Below are 19,414 nucleotides of genomic sequence, written 5' to 3'. Positions count from 1 at the left end.
AAATGTGCATATTGAAGCGCATAGAGAGGTAGAGTGGTGGATGGGAGAGACTAGTCTATAGTTAAAATTTCCCTTTTCTCAAGTTTGGAGCAAATATTCACAATGCATCGGTATTCCTCAATGGGCAATAATTGAATCTCGAGGAGTCTGACTTCACCCTGGCCTGCCGTCGGCTTTGTGGGCAGATGATCTTCAGACCACAAGGAGTCTGTGCCTGAGAGGTGTCCCAGCTCAGGGGAGATGCTGGTCCCAGCCTGCTGTCATCCAGGAGAGCCCAAAGGGTCTCACTTAGAATCGCTACTTGTAGGGTCTGAGATAATTGTCTTTCGTCAGGTACTTTTCCATTTCAGCCCAACTTGGATGATGGAATATTCTGGTGTTTTCCACCAGCTTCACAGTCCCAGAACTTGGTAGATTTTGAAGTTCTGGTATCATCCCCGTTGGGCCACAACCCAAGTATAGATGTACTAGGCTGTCAGAGGGTGATTGATTGTCATTATTGTTCTTTAGTGATAGGGGAGGGGGCAGGAGCCAGGTGTGCGAAGGGGGTGCCTTAACACTCTGGTTCACTGCCCCTCCCAGTTCATTTGGGGTTGGCATGTGGCCTGGGGTGGGGGGAAATTGCACTGAGCACTGAGAATCTCAAGAGAGGGGGGAGAAGTTGCACCACCACACCCTCTGGACCCTATAAATCTCTCCTGTCCCTGAATAGGGTTTTTAACCTCTATTTGCCTCCACCTCAATACACATGACTACTGCCCAGAGAAGTTTAAGCAAGTGTGGCAGCCAGGAGTGAAGCTCCTGAGTATAGAAAAGGCAGCTAATGAATGAAAATATGCATTTACTCACACATACCACCACCCCCCTTTTTCTGAAGGTTTTGAATTGAAAGAAAAAGACCATTCTTTAAAAAAATAAAGAAGCTCTCTGCCTAGGATGATTTTATTCTATTATTTTGCCAGATGGAGAAAATCCTGACAAAGCAGTGCTAAGCTCCTCAGCCCCAGGCTTTTTAATACCACAGGATAAAGGAATCTGGCCTCTACTCTGTTGCCTCTGAGAAATAAGAATAAATTATAGCCATAAAGAGAGCCCATTAATAGTGTGCAATTTTGCCATCCGTTATAAAAATGTTAAATAGCTTTCACTGAAACAATTTCCTGAGCCAAGCAGCAGCCTCCACGCTTTCTGGCAGACTCCAAGTCACTTCACTTTCATCCTTTTTCCTTCTCTTATTTCCTAGCTTTTTGAAGGAGGTCATTTTTGACAACAATCCTGTACTTAAAAAAAAAGTCCAGGCTGATCCTTTGCACAATGCCACATCTTTTCAGCAACATCAACAGCAATGCACTTTGGGGAAAAACCCATTCCCACAGCCTCAGCTGCCCTGTTTGCAGCAGACAAGCTTTTCTGCAGATGGGTTCTGACTCTTCTGAGGAGCACCTCAGACCTACAGACCCTGCTCTGATTCCCTACCACAGGGCTCAGTCCATGAGAAAAGGGGGACTACTGAAAGCACTGAAGTCACGGAGAAATTCTGAAAATTCCTTCCCTTGTCCTCAGATGTGGCAAACATGTGGCTTTCTGTGCGTATGATGTATTGCTAACTTGACCAGAAACAGGAAGCACTGGCAATCTCACAAGCAAGTCTGCTCTGTTGAGGTTTCTTGGCCCTTCTCAGACACCAAAAAAGTTGCACTCTTAAACTGTTTTTCTGCTTGGCTAAGGAGCATCTATGGGACTTAATATATACTATTATTTGATATCTTGGTTGATAGGAAAAAATGCATATTACTGGCTTAATTCTGGCTCTTAATTGCTGTAGAAAATTTTAATAGGGACTTAAATAGAACTCAAGTCAATGCAATACACTTCCATCTGTCAAGTCAGTGCAGTACACTTCCATCCAAACTCACCCAGGGGCAGCAAACCAAAATCAGATCAGGTTCAGTATCAGAGATTACAGAGTTGGATCTGTACTTCAACAACGCTGTGAAGACTTTGAAACCGGGATTGCAATTAGACTTCACCTCCATGAAATTGGCCTGAACTCAAACTCCTCAAAGCTCAGATCTGAAAATTAGGTCATGGCTTATCTGACACAGATTTTTATTTAGGCTATGCAAGTGCTTACTGCGGGACTTGGGAGTTTTGCATTCACTTCACTTCTGGTTTTGTTTCATTTTATTTTCTTCAGCACTTCCCATAGGGAGGAAATATTACAGTACTTGGAGAGAAATCCTTTACTGTGCCATAGGCCAACCAGGGGCTGTGTGTTACCTAAAAATGCACAGCAGTCCTATTTTAAAGATCCTACTTGGATCAATAGTGGATTGACCTTCTTCTGCAAAGTAACTCCTTGACTCTGTGCTCCTCTTATGCTCTCAGATTCCTTTGGAGAGTAAACTGCATTCTGCAAAATCCTTGGTCACTTGCCCATGCTCTTAAATTAGTATTTAAACTACAAGCAGCTCTATTTTTTCCCAAGTACCTTATCCTGAAGCTAAAGTAAGAAAGAGACTGCTCAACACAAATAACCAACCTAAAAACAAGATAAGTCTTCACTTTTGGGGACGTCTAACTGGACCTTACTGGCCTCAAAGCAAAGGCAGCTTCTGTAGAAGGAATAACTGTAAAAATGACGATTCTGATGAGCAACACTTGTGACAGCAGGAGTTGCACTCAGTGACCTCAAAACCTCTTCCAGCCTTGGCTTTCTATGGTTATAATAGGCTCAATTTCAAGAAAGTATGATGGACTGTGAGGATACAGAGTCTTGGAAAAATGTTTTGGAACAGCACATTCTGTAGCTGTGCCATCCCACACCCCCTCCACATCCCACCGAGGGGAGCTCAGCTGAAGTGGTTTAAATTCCCAATTTCTCTTTCCAGTACTGATCCCAGGAGCTTGACGATTTGGGGTGGAGGAGGATAGAGACCAAAGAAGGACAGCACAGCACGTTCTGAAATTCAGGTGCTTCCAAGGAGAGTGAGGGTGGGGAGCTCCCAGACCCTGATTTTTGCATCAGGGCCAGAGCCATCAGTCCCTCTACGCTCAGCATCCCCTCTGGGCTGCAAAGGGCTCGCTGCAGGCAGCAACCACCCTCTGTTGTAAGACGAGGATGTTGTACACTACGGGTAAAGTCATCAGGCTTTCCTGAGATGCCATATCCTGCAGTATTGGCACACCATTTCCCTTCAGCCATGTCCACAGCGTCTAAATTTAGGATCCCTATTTCCCTCTATAGCCAGTGTGAAGCAAGAACCTCCAGGAGGTGAGTCAGAGCACTGAAAATAGCTGCCTAGACAAGATATCATCAACTGCTGAGAGAGTCTTTAGTCAGTCAGGTCACTGGATCCTCAGTCTCAACAGATTCATTCAATTCAAGATAAATAAAAGATTATTTAATCTGGGACTGATAATTTATGGACACTTTCCACTGATAATTTATGGACACTTTCTACAGTTTCCCAGAGTGCTGCCTGTGCTTTGAGGCTGTGTGAGGCTCATGGAAAGCCCACGGCTCTCCAGCAGAATACGTTTGTAAGGTAAAACACAAATGCCAGATGAGCAGGGTGTTAGATTTATGGATGCAAAAGAATAATATTTGCCTGCTTAGGTCATTTTCATTGCCACCAGCACCTATTGCATCATTTTGGAGTTAGGCACCAATTCAGTACTTAGGTTTTGAAGTGACTGTTTTCTCATCTAAAACTGTTTCATAAATACTTGACAATTTTTTCATTCCCTGAGTTTACATCTGTTTAATTTCCTTGGTTTTCTACTATTCTGCTTCTTCCTCTTTCCTTCTATTTTTCAGTCTCTATTTCTGCATAAAAGTGAATGGGAAAAAGGAAATAAAATATAAAGTAAAGGGGGAAAAAAGGAAGGAAACCAAAGAAGAATTGGAAAAAAACCCCACCTGTCTGAACAGTTAAACGAGCTCTACAGAAGCTCTACCTCCAAGGATGTGAGTGAATATTGGCATATGCAGCAATCTGAAAATAGGCAGCTCTACATCTTATGCTCTAGAGGAAGAATAAGTTTAATGCTTAAAACCCAGAAATTTATTCAATTTTTTAATACTTTATATGAATGTAATTCCAGGGGCTTCAACCAAGTTCCTCAAGCTTGACAGTGGTAGAAGAGCAGAACTTTTGCCTCTGGCAAGCAGAATTGTGTGCAGTATAGCAGAGCCTTTATATTTAAAGGGTATTTTTTTCATATATAAACCTGACTGTGTTGTGAGACAGTTCATTGGGGGCTTTAGCAATAGACACATATGAAATGTCAAAATAATTATATCATGTAAAATGAAGTTGTTCTATGTTAGTTATTGAAATTTCAATATTGGAGGTATGGATGTTTTCCTGAATAAACACATCTGATTCCTAACACAGTAGTGAACGTGTCTTCAGTCATCTTCCAACGCATCACAGATCATGTCTCTGGGTAGATATACGTACAGACCCAGTCCTGCAGCCTAGCTAAACCCAAGCCTGTTCCTTAGGGGTGAGTTCACCTGATGCTGGACCACAGCAGCCCTTTGGACTACCTGTTCAGGGAGGGGGCTGCAGTGAACATCTGCCCTTCTCCAGGAGCATGGACCCCTGTAACAGCTGTAGCATGCATGGGTCTAGTTGGCTTTTTACTGACTAAGGTCCTGAGGCTTGGGAAGTGCTTATGAAACTTTGACTGGTTTAAATATGTTGTGAGCTGAAATACACCTTAGAGTGAATGGGGCTGGTTGGCTGGTCCCTGATGCAGTGGGATGAGGTTGTGCAACAATTACTGGAGCAAGAGTCTGGGTCTCACTTGTCTTGAGCCCGTGGCATCTGTGTGAAGACAACTGAAAGTATCACACTGCACTTGATGTTATAGGGTGGTGATGAGAGGCCCTGAAAATGTAACAGAGCTGCGTTTCACAGATGCAGAGAAGTTTGCAGAAAGTTATCAGGATCTTTCAGTGCTTGTCAGGTTTTTGGTTTTCCCAGATGAGAATAAAATGTCTGTATGAAGATTTAATGATTTAAACATTTTAGTTGAATGCTAATTAAAGTTTTGGTATTCAGAAGGTTCTCAGCACTTTTGCTCTGACTCAGATGAACACTTCAGTGTAGACCTCACTTCAAGCAGGTGTTGAATTCCAATGATGAGACTCTAAAAATAGGTGGCCAGCTAAATAGTTGAGTGTTTTTAAGCAGGAACAGAGACATTACATGAATTTAGGTATCTAAGCAACTCTGGGTCATGGCACTATATGAACAATTCAGTAATGTACGTTTGTCTAGGGTCCATATTTTTAACATGTCACTTGAGCTTTTCCTTAGACTTTGATTCTTCATTACCACACAGATTAGGGGGGGTGCTGGTTTGGACTGGGATAGAGTTAATTTTCTTAACAGTAGCTAGTATGGGGCTATGTTTTGGATTTGTGCTGAAAACAGTGTTGATAACACGGAGATGTTTTTGTTAGTGGATGTTTTGGGTAGTGCTCACTCAGAGTCAAGGCCTTTTCTGCTCCTCACCCCACCCCACCAGCGAGCAGGCTGGGGGTGCACAAGAGGTTGGGAGGGGACACAGCTGGGACAGCTGACCCCACCTGACGAAAGGGATATTCCACACCGTATGACGTCCTGCTCAGTATATAAAGCTGGGGAAAGAAGAAGGAAGTTGGGGACATTCGGAGTTACAGCATTTGTCTTCCCAAGTGATGGAGCCCTGTTGTCCTGGGGATGGCTGAGCACCTGCCTGCTGATGGGAAGGAGTGAATGAATTCCTTGGTTTGTTTTGCTTGCACACATGGTTTTGCTTTACCTATTAAACTGTCTTTATCTCAACCCACCAGTTTTCTCACTTTTACTCTTCTGATTCTCTCCCCCATCCCACTGGGGGGGAGTGAGCGAGCGGCTGGGTGGGGCTTAGTTGCCAGCTGGTGTTAAACCACGACCAGGTTTTTAGGCTCCAAATAACTTCGATTTCAAGGTTGTAAAACTCAATAAGTAACAAGGACTTCAGCACGCATTTTGTTTAGGTATTACATAAAGTCACGCAAAGGATAAAAGGAATTGAAGAGCCAAAGATCAAAAAAATTCTTAAGCTGATTTTAAAAAAAAATTAAATAAAACTAATAAAGAAAACTATAACAACTGTAAGTTTGCATAAGAAAAGACAACAGATATGACTCATTCTACACGTCCTCTTATATTAAATTCTGTGCAGATAAGACAAAGTCACTTCCTTAGTGTAAAAGATAAATTAGAAAATAACTTTATAAATAATCTACCCCTTGAGGTGCATTTAAAAGGTAATTTTTTTTGTTTGTTTTACAGAGATTTACCACAAATAGGACTGTAATGAAACAAAAATATGTTTTATTGTAGCAGATTCACTGGGGTGTTATTAATTGTCAGTGATACACTTCATTAGCAGCACTGACAGCTACAAGACTGATCCTTGTAAAAGGTGAAGTAAAGCCAGTTTATGTATCACAGAGGAAAGCAGAAATTGCTGGCCTGACTCAAAACCAAAGGCTGCTACCCTGGCGTCCGCAGTGGCCAGCATGGCTACGCCAGGTTAAAGGGCAAGACCGTGTCCCCATGCACCATCCCATCCCACCAGCAACCGCTGCACATCACCTGAACCTCTGACATGAGATTTTTCAGTTATTCTCAAGATGCTGTGTGTATATCAACACTTCATCGCTCTTGAAGATCACATTAAAATCCTGTAACTCACAAACCTCCTGAAGTGCAATAACCACAGGTTAATTATTCAGAAATGTGAGTGGGATAAAATCGGCCTTTTTGCTGGTGTTTAATTTATGTCCTTTATATCAGAGTGACTCACCGTTTCTTGGCTTTCCTTATTCTGTACCCAAAGCAGAAATGACTCACACGTCCCTCGCTTAAGGTGTCATAGCTGATTTTGTTCAATTTACAGTCCATTTCACATGTTTTCTCTCCTGTTACTATCTGAGCAATCCACAAAACCAAAGTGAAGTGGGTGAATACAGGGATCTGTAACTAAACCGTACACAGAGGAAGCTAAAGAATGAAAGAGAAAACAGTGAAACTCGGTGTGGAAAAAAGCCAAGTCATACACTCCCCTACTTAATTGTGAGATAATTCAGCTGTTCTGGTTTTACACATCATAAATGTTTCTTAGAAATTATCTGTTTTTACCATACAACCCAAATCCTGTCAAATGGACAAAATGAATGTATTGAACAACAGTAACTACAACACATAATCCAGAAAATAAAACTCAAATCCACTCCCATTCATTAACAAAAGTTCTATCTTCTAACAGCAAGGAAGTTTTTTCCTTAATGGCTTTTAGAAGTCCATATGCTACAGTTGATCTGTCCTCCAGGATTCTAAAATATTCAGAGCCTACTCAGATCGAATATGCCTCCCTGTTTGATGGGGACCTGTATTACTGAATACGTAAACTCATATAATTCATAATGCTTTTTTTTTTTTTTCTGAAAGAACACGCTCCAAAGGGGAAGAAAAAGATCTGTTTCTCAACTCTACATTAACGATTGCCCACCACAGAATCAAAATGAATAGATTATGCTATCACATAAAAAAATATCACAGAATCCCAGAATAATCCAGGTTGGAAAAAACCTTGAAGCTCCTCCAGTCCAACCATGAACCTCACACTGACAGTTCCCAACTCCACCAGATCCCTCAGCGCTGGGTCAACCTGACTCTTCAACCCCTCCAGGGATGGGGACTCCCCCCCTGCCCTGGGCAGCCCATTCCAACGCCCAACAGCCCCTTCTGCAAAGAAATCCTTCCTAAGAGCCAGTCTGACCCTGCCCTGGTGCAGCTTGAGGCCATTCCCTCTTGTCCCGGCGCTTGTTCCTTGGTTCAAGAGACTCATCCCCCCTCTCTGCACCCTCCTTTCAGGGAGTTGTAGAGGGCCATGAGGACTCCCCTCAGCCTCCTCTTCTCCAGACTAAACCCCCCCAGTTCCCTCAGCCGCTCCCCATCAGACCTGTGCTCCAGACCCTGCACCAGCTCCGTTGCCCTTCTCTGGACACGCTCGAGTCATTCAATGGCCTTTTTGGAGTGAGGGGCCCAAAACTGAACCCACTCATCGAGGTGCGGCCTCACCAGTGCTGAATACAGGGGTGAGATCCCTTCCCTGTCCCTGCTGGCCACGCTATTGCTGATGCAAGCCAGGATACCACTGGCCTTCTTGGCCACTTGGGCACACTGCTGGCTCCTGTTCAGCTGGCTGGTAATCAACCCCCCCAGGTCCCCCTCTGACTGGCAGCTCTCCAGCCACTCCTCCCCAGGCCTGTAGCACTGCTGGGGGTTGTTGTGGCCCAAGTGCAGCGCCCGGCACTTGGCCTTATTGAAACTCCTCCAGCTGGCCTCAGCCCATCACTCCAGCCTGTCCAGATCCCTATGTAGAGCCTCCCTACCCTTGAGCCGATCAACACTCCCATCGCATAAAAGAAACTGAAATCAATGTGTTGTGTTTTGTTTTGGTTTTTTTTTTTCCCAAAGCTTGCAGAGCTCAGCCCCACAAGGAAAACCAATGTCCCAGAAAGTGCAAGCCACAAATTTTTCAACAAAGCCACATTTTTTCTTTCTTTTCCTGGAAAGTACTAGTTTCACTGAAACATGTATCAGCAGAAGTTACTAAAACCAATCTGGAATTTCTGGTTAAACCCACAGAAAGAGCAAGACACTAACACAAAATATCCAGGGGATCTGGCTCTTCCCAGAGGAAGGAGGACATGGCTGCAAAGCCTTACACCAGGTCCCCTATGATGGAGGAGTGCTCCAGCAGACGGGGCTACGCTCCCTGTTACCACCACCAACACAGCCCCATTGCTCAAATGGCTGGTAGTTAATACAAGAAATTGATTGTGGTTAATAACATCCTGTTGGGGTGTCCTTCTTCTTGGATGCAGATTAGATGTTTCCTTGTTAGTAGCAGGTTATTTCTGAAAATCCCAAAAGCACTAAGCAAGGAGCTAAGTGCTGAAGACCAAATTTGGGAGCTGCTGCTTGGGATGGCCCAATACGACTCCTCTGCTGGAAGGGTTGGTGGTGCAAAAATTACAGATTTCATGCAAGGGAACCAGAATGCATCAGAGATCTAGTAAATGGGTTTCAGTTATTTGGCTTGGGGTTTTAAAGTTGATGGAAGAAGCTCTGAAGAGAGTCCTGGAGAGCTGCAAATACTTACAACACTCAGGAGTGATTTTCAATCCAAATTCAGCATTTACTGTCCACAGCTGTTGGAGTCTTCTGGAAAATGCATCACTGGGTATGTCCCCAGAGGAGGCTGCACCCATCCCATCTGGACTTTGTAAATCATCCCCTTGGAAGAGTGCCTGAAACAACATCAGTCAGCTCAGCAGCACCAAGAGTACTCACCCTCATTCACATACTTATTTTCCAGCTATGCCTCACTGGTGTTTTGACATCAGGCTCCTACTCCTCTCTTAAAAACAAAGAAATCCTTAGGAAATATTTGCTAGGCCTTTTCTTTGCTATTTTCTTTCACCACACAGAAAGGCAGAAAGTGCAGGCTATTGACCAGTGCTTCCTCTTTCCATTTCCTCGAGCACATTTCTCTCCTACGCTGTTTTGCTTTGTGCCAATTACAGTCCCTGCTACCTGCCTTTCCAGCTTCTCAGGGAAAGTCACGCAACTGAGAGATACCCTGTCTTGAAAATGGAGGTAGACAGAAACTCTTTAGTAAAAGGGCGCTGGGACACAACTGCCTGCTTCCTCTTCTTAGGAGAAACTCTTGTGGGAGTTAAAGAAAGAAGAAAATTGTTTTGCAAGTTGAAAATGATCTTTAAACTTGCTAGAGCTCAGGATGAATTTTGACTGGGGTTTTCCAAGGAGTCTAAAACAGTGAACGTACAGCTTGCTTAGAAATTCTCTGATGTTTCAATAGCAGCTTTTTAAAAATAGCATATTCCTGTTCATTGTCAGCTCTGCCACTGACTCAGTATGGCTGTGCCTACACCAGCCTGAGGGTGGGATTTGTCTTGGGCATGGTGCTGGTGTCAGGCAATCGCAGTGTTGGATGCTGGTGGTACAACACCCACAGGGGGGTCAGAGTATGACAAATCCTGTACCTCGCGTGAGGCTGGGGCCATCCCAGGAAGGATTCTGGGAGCAGTGGTGCTGATACAAGGCAAGCAGTGTGGCTGGCCAGGCTCACCTGTAGGCAGATGTTTTCCTGGCCCATGTTAAGGCTCACTTTTCCTTCCCACCCTTTATCATATCATGCGTCCTGCTGCTTGCTGTTTTTTCTCGGACCAGAACAATGATGCACTGATAGCACAGGACAGCAAAGCTGGACTCAGGACCCAGTCAAAATCTACATTCAGCATGTAAATGCATCCTCTGCAAGCTCTGGCAAGTCAAGGGCAACCATTTTAGGCTGTGTCCATTTTCACAAGCCCTGCTTGAGGTGTATCCTTACCCTCACTATCCTCCAAAAACACGCACAAAATGATCTACCATCTATGAAAACATTTGCCCATATCCTATCTGAGGTTTATGTTTCCTGATCCACAATAAAACTTATCCAACATTACTTTAGCTCTGTATCATCAGATAGACACTCCAAAATTACAACAATGAAGTCGAGAAACTTATAACAATGACCAATGCATTTGTAGAAGACACAGAAGGCTTTAAAAGGCAAGTTTTCACTATTGCATATAAACGAGCCACCCCCATGGGATACAGTCCCTGGGACTAAAGTGGTATAAAGCATTTCCCATGGTATCACTGATCAGGATCCAAACACTATACTATGAAAGGAGAACCAATCCAGCATGGCAGCTTAGACTTAAGATGGTTTGGAGACATTTCAACCGTACAGCGTGTATTGGATTATGCACTTTAACCTCAAAGAGATGTTGTCCAAGGAACAAATCATAAGGAAAAAGAAAGAAGTTTAATTCTGATAATGTCTACTAGTCTTCTTAGGCTGAAAGTTAAATTGCAGTGCATTCCTCTGTTTAAGGAGTTGCTATTTAATCATGATTTCTGATATTCAGAATATTTCAGTTTACTTGAAGTAATTTAATCTTGACACGTGGGTTATCAGATATTAGGATTCAATATAATAAGATAGGAGGAATGGTCAAAAAATCTAACCTTATGGTGGAAAATAATTATCTGTATCATATAATGGAAAGTCTTTCAAATCCTCTTCTAATTATTATCCAGAAAATATTCAGAAAAATTAATCACAGGTTTTAAGCAATCATAAGCACTGAAAAGACTCTCATCAACTTTCCCTGGAACTGCTGAATGGCTTAAACCTTGCAAACAAAATTTATGCATTTATTCATATGCTTCATTACAAGTGTTATTCTCATTAATTTCCTTATCCTTCGGTTTTCCCTTTTATTACGAAAAAGGAAAAACACCCCTCCCTTCAGAGTTACCCTTGTTTGTGACAAGGCACTAATGAAGTCATGCAGCCTGATTTTCATTACAGTCAGGCCTGGACGTACCAAGGTCATGGTGAGGAGGGGAAAACCCCTAGAACTGTGCCTTTCCCTTCCCCTGATGAGCCAGATAGCACCACCCAGAGAATTTCTTTGGGACTCACTGACATTTCTCCTATCACTCTTGTGGCTCTCCACAGCAGCAAGGAAAGAGCTTTTTGCACCCTGTCCCCTGTACGTGTTGACAGATGCAGTGGGTCAATGGAGCCTCAAAATTAAGTGGCAAATCTTTATTTGCCAATGCAAGGCTCTAAAAGAGACCCTGTAGGTTTCCAGATAAACCAACAAAAAAATCCGGTCTCTGATTCATACAGCAAATCATTTGGGTGAGGAATGGGAGGAAATCACTCAAGGCAGACCACAGAGCAGTGTTTCTATAGACATTTTATCAGGGATCGAGGTGGTTGGAGCCTATCGCAATTCAACAGCAAGGCTTTTGTGGCAACTTGCACACCATGCAGGAGAGAATTCTGTGAATCTGTCTAAAATCTCTGACCATCTCAGTGATGCAAAGAGGCCTATAACTAAGTCTTGTGCAAGTGGAAGAGGTGTTTGAACACAGGCAGTGAAGAACCCCGTAGTAACATTTGACCTTAACAGGTACTACTCCACTTAAAGCTAAAAGTAACTAGAGAATGAGTGTATCTTGTGAGACATGAGACAGCAATTGCTGTTCAGTATGCTAATAGGGTGGTTAAATGTGTTCACTCTTTACCAGGCTTTATTCTGTGATGGAAGAGGCAATGATACCATCGTCGCCATTTTCTTCTGAAACTGAGCAAGGAGCTCCATTATGAAGAAAGGTGGTGTCCTGGTTTCATCTGGGATAAAGTTGTTTTTTTTTTTCCTCTTAGTAGCTAGAATAGTGCCATCTTTTGTGTTCGGGATAGGATTTGGTATGAGAAGAATATTGATAATACACAGATGTTTTCAGTTGTTGCTAAGAAATCAAGGACTTTTCAACTTCCCGTGTCCTGCCCATGCGCAGGTGCACAAGAAGCTGGGAGGGAGCATGGCCAGAGCAATGGACCCAAACTGGCCAATGGAATATTCCATATCATATAACGCCATGCTCAGTATATAGATGAGGGTTGATTGGGAAGCGCACTCCTGCTTCCAGGATTGCAATTTCAGGATTCTCCCTTCTCTGGGATCACTAGTCAGGAACTGGCTGGGCATCAGTCAGCAGGTGCTGAGTGATCGCATTGTGCATTTTAGATTGTATTTTCTATTGTTACTGTTATTATTATCATTATTATTTTAATTTTCTTTTATTTCATTAATTAAATTGTTTTTATCTCAGCTACAAATCTCCTTACCCTTATCCCTCCAATTCTCTCTCCCATCCCCCAGGGTGGGGGAGGCTGAGCAAGTATTTATGTGGTGTTTGGCTGCCGGCCGGGTTTAAACCACAACAGGGAGGTGAGAAGCACCTGGAGGAAGACCACAACCGAGGAACTAAAACAATTTGACTTATATTTTCCACACTCCCCTTTTACACCTGGCTTCTTGCTCAGGATCAAACAAAAGAACTTACATAATCTCCTAACAGCACAGTGACATCCTCACGGTGCAGATCTTGCTCATTCCCATTTCACATGTGTTTAGACATGCCTGTGAGGTACAGCATCTAACTTCTGCTGCCTTCCACCACAACCTCAGTGTCCTGAAAGAAGCTTCTCCCCTTTTCAAACAGCGTGAAATATTAAATAAAGAAGAATCTTCACTTTGATTAAAGATGCAGAGAAAGAGCAAACAACCCACTTGAGATTGTTTTACATTTATATTTTCATTAACATCAGTGTAAAACCTCAAGGTCCTATTCCATTTCCCATCATAGTTTCTTTCATTTGTGCCTAAATCTTCACTGTGCACATTAAGGAGCCCTGCACACACTTCCTGCTGCTCTTGGTCTCTTTCTGCAACACACAGATGTTGGGCTCTTTAACCAGAAAGATGATATTTGACCAGGCACTACCAGATATTGCAAAATGAATGGGATCTTGCCAGGGATCTGAATGACTCCAGGACTTGGGCCAATCCAGCAAACAATTATCCTGGTTTTGGCAGGAAGGAAAGATCGGCTTTTGGGAGAAAAACTTTAAGAAAGACTGAACATAGTTAAATAAATTACTTGGCACAGCCCTCGGGTGCAGATCCATCCTAAGCAGTGTGATATAGTTCAGCATGCCCTCACGCTGCACCCACCAAAAAGGAGGGGGAAAAATCAGAAGGATATTTCAGCTCTGGAGACATGGTTTTGCTGCCTCATCTGACCCTAGTGCCCCAGCTGAGCTGCCAGAAATGGCCAGCCCTTTCCACACTTGCTTTCCTGCTGAAGGGACCTTGATTTGTGGGCAGCCACAGATCTGGAAGCACTGTGGGAGACACTGGGCTTCCCTGTCCCAGTGAACCCCCCTCTCCTACAGCTCCATTGTGCTGTTGGTGACAACCCATTCCCACACCTTTCCTGGGATCCTGCCAGGTCCTCACTCTCGTGTGCCTGGGCTGCTGTCACTTATATCTGGTGTGTGGGCTCCTATGGCAGGGAAGTCCCATTGCCACCACACAACCCACAGGTTAGGTGAAGCCTCCTGCCTCCCTGGACATGTACTATCCCTGGGGAAGGCTGAATATGCTTTATATGAAGGTCAGTATCCACGAGGTAAATATTTCCCTTGACCCAAAAGAGGTCAGAAGGAGGATGAGGTGCCCTTACCCCGTGCCTTCTCAGCAGCTCTGCCCAACACACACTACCAAAGGCAGAGAAGCCTCACTTGGTCTCTGGAAGTCCTCTGCATGTACCAATGGGCTTCTGCAGGTCTGCTAGCAAGCTGTGCAGGCAGAGCTCCACTAAACCCATGTTTCTGGTGACTCACAGCAGCTGCTATTACTCTTCCTTCTGCTTTCTTCATGTCTGCTCATGGTCATCATTCCAGAATTAGAAAAACAAAACAGTGACGTATGTAATGTTGCAAATTGCTGCCTACCCTGCTGACCAGTATTGCTTCATTTTCATCCTTGGTCTCTCTTAACGGCATGTGGTCATCTCTCCTCTTACACTGAACAATTGCTATCAGTGCAGTTGTATCTCAAAAGACACTAGAACATCTCCCTGGAAAATCTCAGAAAAAGCAAGTTATCTGGTATACAAACATTTATGCAGTGATAACCAGACCCATCCCAAAATAATAAACAGAACTATGTGTTGAAAAAGCATTGTTTTGCTAGTCACTTCCCACAGTTAAGATAAGCAAAGCTGGAGGAAGTTAGCTCAGGAAATAGCAGGAATTTGGCTACATAACCAAGGTTTGTTTTCCACTTTGCACAATATCTGAGACGTGAGCAACTTGATACGACAATGCTATTTAAATTATTATTAATAACATTCCCCTCTTAATCTGAGACTTTGGCTGATAGAGTTATATACTATACATACATATATATACTGGCTGAACCAGATCTCTAGGGGTCTATCTTAGCTTCCTGCTCAAAGCAAGACTGTCACTGGCACTAGATCAGGTTGGCCATGGCTTTCTCTAGCCGAGTCTTGACAGCCTCCCAGGAAAGGGATTTGCAGGCACCTCGCCGATGGCCTACTCCTGTGTTGTATCACTCTCTGAGTGAAAAAGGTCATCCTAACAGCCATCATCAAGTTCCTAAAACGCAGCTGATGGCTGTGAATAGCCCCTGGGTATATTATTTGCCATTACCAAGGCTTTTTTTGATTCCCCTTTGCCAAACTAAACCAGTCCAGCTTCCTCAACCTCTCCTCACAGGTTATTCTGCCCAGGACCCCAAGCATCTTCTCAGTCCTCATAGGAAGTGGAGAGGGAGGTGCTGATCTCTTTTCCCTGGTATGCAGTGATAGGATACATGGGAATGGTTCAAAGCTGTGTCAGGGGATGTTTAGACAACATTATGAAACAATTCTTTGCAGAGAGTGTGGTCAAACGTTGCAACAGGCTTCCTAGAGAGGTGGTCGATACCCCATGCCTGTCAGTGTTTAAGAGGCATTTGGACAATGCCCTTAATAATTTGCTTTAGCTCTTGGTCAGTCATGAAGTGGTCAGGCAGTTGGACCTTGTAGGTCCCCTCCAACTGAAATATTCCAGTGTAGTCTAGTCCAGTCTAGTCTAGTTTAGTCTGTTCTCCTGAGCCAAAAATGCACACCATATTCCAGATAAGGTCTCACTCTCACCAAATGGGGGGTCTAACAACACCCCTTGGTCTGCTGGCCACTCTCCTCCTGACTTTTATCAAGATATAAAGAAACCATCTTGTTTTGTCATCCACGCCTAATTTGGTGTAATGAGGTCTGAGTCAAATCTTCATCAAAATCTGTAGAACACCACTTATTTCACTGTACTGGGATCCAGCACTCATGTTTTGTTGACATTGCCACAAACCTGATGGCACTGCCCACAGAACATGAGTTTGAATTCGTCTTCCCTGGATATTGGTGTTTTCCCCTCCCTGGGCCAAATGAACAGTTTCACCCCACCAGGATTATGGAAAGCATATCTTTCTCTACATCCTTTTCAAGCACAGGTATGTGGAAAGTTTATTTTAAATCCCTTTTTTCCCTTGGCAGCCAAGAAGCTCCCTGCGGCTGCAACACCCACGTCATTCTTCGGTGCCTTGTTTGCCAAGGAGGCGCAGAGCAGTTTCTCTGCATGGAGGTGGCCTTCTCAGCTGCCTCCGGACGCAGTGAAGGGGAGTAAACACTTTGCAGAAGGTGTGTTGAGGCAAGCAATGGAACTTTCATCCCATGTGGTCACATGCGTGGGCTTCCAGATTTTTACTCTTTTTTTTTTTTATTCCCAGCTGCATCTTTACGCAAACCATATATACAGATGGAAGCAGGTATATTTCGCTGGAAATGTGAATAAAAGTGTAAGAACATAAACCTTTGCCATATTTCTCGAACTTTCCTCTCCTCCTTGGGAATTTTTCCATCATGGCTGAAGAGCTTTATGAATTACACAGGGTTGCCCCTCCTTCCTAGGCTCTGCTCCATCAGCAAAGTAGGAAAACTGAATGTAGTCTTTCAATCAAAAGAAAAAATAAAATTGCAATTTTTCTTAAACATTTTCTGACTTACTTAATTCTCTGATATGTGTTAATCATGGACCATGTCCTCACTAGGGGTCAGATAAAGTTCTAGCAAACTGTGCTCGTCAGCTTTGTTCCTAGAGCATTCCCTCAGGAAATGTGCAATGGGTGACTATTATGAAGTGACGTTCCTCTAAAGTTCAGGTTGCTCAAAGTGACAACTGGGACATTTCTGAGGCACTAAATCTCCTGATTCAGCTCAGACATAACCCACCCCTCAGATGATGCTGAATGGTGGGGGAGTCTTGACATGAACTCGTGGCACCTGTATGAAGGCAGTTGAAGGGTCTTGGCGCTCCTGGGCTCCCTTAGGAGCAGCGCAGGCTGCCAGCTGTGGAAGAAGGGAGATAACACCATTCACAAGCAGAAAAGGACATTTTTTTCTCTTATATTTCTCAGCAAAAGCCTGTTGAGGACCACTACACAAAGACCAACACCTATCGCTATCAGCAGATGCACTGAGCAAGTTGTGTAGCTGTCAGAGTGCAGACCTCAGGTCAGGAGGTTGCCCCCAGGTCTGCTTGCTGCCAGCATATACTGGAGGAGCCTTTGTGCTGTTGTAGCTTGCCACGGAGAGCAGATCTGCTTGAAATGGTATGGGGGGAACTAGCAAAAGGTAAAGGAATCCACCTCTGCAAAATCTGACATGCGTGGAGAATGCTTAAGCCTGATCTCAGACCCAGGCTTTCACGTTTACACACGTAGTCATTTCTTATCTATGATTTTCTGGAAGAAGTGGTGGAAGGACAGATGAGAAGTGGTTAGTGATTAGAGTTAAGGAGTTCACTGGGGTCTAGTCCAGCTCTCCCTGGTAACCTCAGATGATATTTCGAATGGCTCAAAACGTCAAATATGAACTAAGATCCATAGAAAAGAACATCACAGCGACGTATGACTGTACCATGGGGTTCATCCCACAAACATTCTGTTGATTGCACCATATTCACACCAAATTTATCATGGAACAGCTTAAAATTCTGCTTCTATTTTTAGCACATCCCTTTTATAAATGAATAAGATTAATGAAGATACTGCACAGGAAGATAACGCAACAACTGTTCCTGACCAGTGAAATCAAGACATAGCAGAAAACTCTGAAAATGTGTTTCTGCATACTGTGCACAAAATACTGTTTGTATTACAAAAACCTCTCTTTTTCTCATGGGAACTGTCTCATGCTGTGACAGGCATAGGTTTTATTTTATCACTGCTAAACTGGGATGATACTTGGAACTTCTTTTCTGTGGGCAATGTTCAGATGTTTCACTTTGTTTTCTTTCAGTACAGAATGAAAAGCTGAAAACTTTTTCCTGAACAGAATTCCTTAATTTGTCTAAGATATAACTTCAGAAGAGTTGAGGTTCTTCTTTATAATTTTGACCAAGACAGAGAAAAAAAGCTTGATTAGATTACTTTGAAATTAAGTCAAGTTAGGTCAAAACAGGACAATCAAACATCACTGAAATGAAACCTATGGATGATTATTCTTGTCAAAGGCAAGAGTTTTCAGTTCATTCAAGCCAAATTTCCTTCCAGAGGAAAAATATTTTAATCAGAAATATTCTGCTCAGATCCGACATGGCTCAAAGTGAAGTGTCAAGGGATGGATGTGCCCTGGGGTTGAAGCTTTGCAACTCATCCTCTTTGCACTAATCCAGCTTAGCTCTCTGAACTACGTAACAGTAGGCTGTGTTGTGCCTCGGGCCTATGGTGTTCATTTGCTCTGCTATTTCATGTTTTTTTAATTGGGTGATGAGCTGATCATTCCAGCACATGGCAAAGGCAGCAAGTGCCCTGCCTAGAACTAGGCAGATTTCTCTATTAACTTCAGTGAAGGGGTTTCCAAGTAGACCAACAGAAGAGACCCATGAGCTAATTGATCTTAAGTTGCAATAAAATTTCCTTAGCATTGCCAGCCACAAATTTCCTTTCAGTTACTACCACACTCTGTTGTGGACAGTCCTCCTTCCTTTCCATCCCGGCACATTTTTGCTATTTTTGTGTTATAATTGCACCAATCATGGTATAACCCTTTGGCGCTGCATGATTTGTGTGCACGGCATGATTCAATCTCTGTTCAAGTGGTCTTGCAATGGACCTGAGAGGTGATACATGAATTTTTAGAACCTGAGCACTGAGGCAGAGACCATTGTGTGGCAACTAGATTTTTTAATAACATTTCAGCACTTATTTCACTGCCAGGGATCAAGCACAATTTCCAAAAGCAATTAAATATGCTACATAAGAACCATTCTGGATGAGTGTCACTGCATTAGCACCAAGGAGCAGCATCACATTAACATGGCTGGTTTCCCAATAATGTAAAACAACAGTACAAAACAAAACAAAAAAAGAGTCCTCTAAAAAAGTTGTGTTGATTCCCTTCTCCCCATTCATTATGGTAGACAGCACAAGTTTTGTGTTACACTACCTGGGAAGACTTAGAAAGTATTTCCACACTACAGCTGCAACCCTAAAGAGTACAGAGATTAATGTAAACAACATTGACATTACAGGTGAAAACATCATTGGTATTTAAGAAATGTCTGTTACTGAAGAAATGTAATAATAGTAATAGTAATACTAGTAATACTAGTAATGATTTCTGATTAAATCCTCAAGTGCTTCACAAATAAGAAGCCCAGTATCATCGCTCATCTCTTCCTACTGTAAATTCAAAGCCCAGACAAAACAACTGGCCAGTGCAGAATGCAGATTTTTAAGTTGTAGGTCAGTGCTCTGTCCTCTTCTTCCTCTTGAGGGCATTTTATGCAGTAACTGTAGCTAGGTCTT

Source organism: Strix aluco, chromosome 20 (genome assembly GCF_031877795.1).
Source record: "Strix aluco isolate bStrAlu1 chromosome 20, bStrAlu1.hap1, whole genome shotgun sequence".
NCBI classification, from domain to species: domain Eukaryota; kingdom Metazoa; phylum Chordata; class Aves; order Strigiformes; family Strigidae; genus Strix; species Strix aluco.
Note: the sequence above shows the minus strand (reverse complement) of the source record.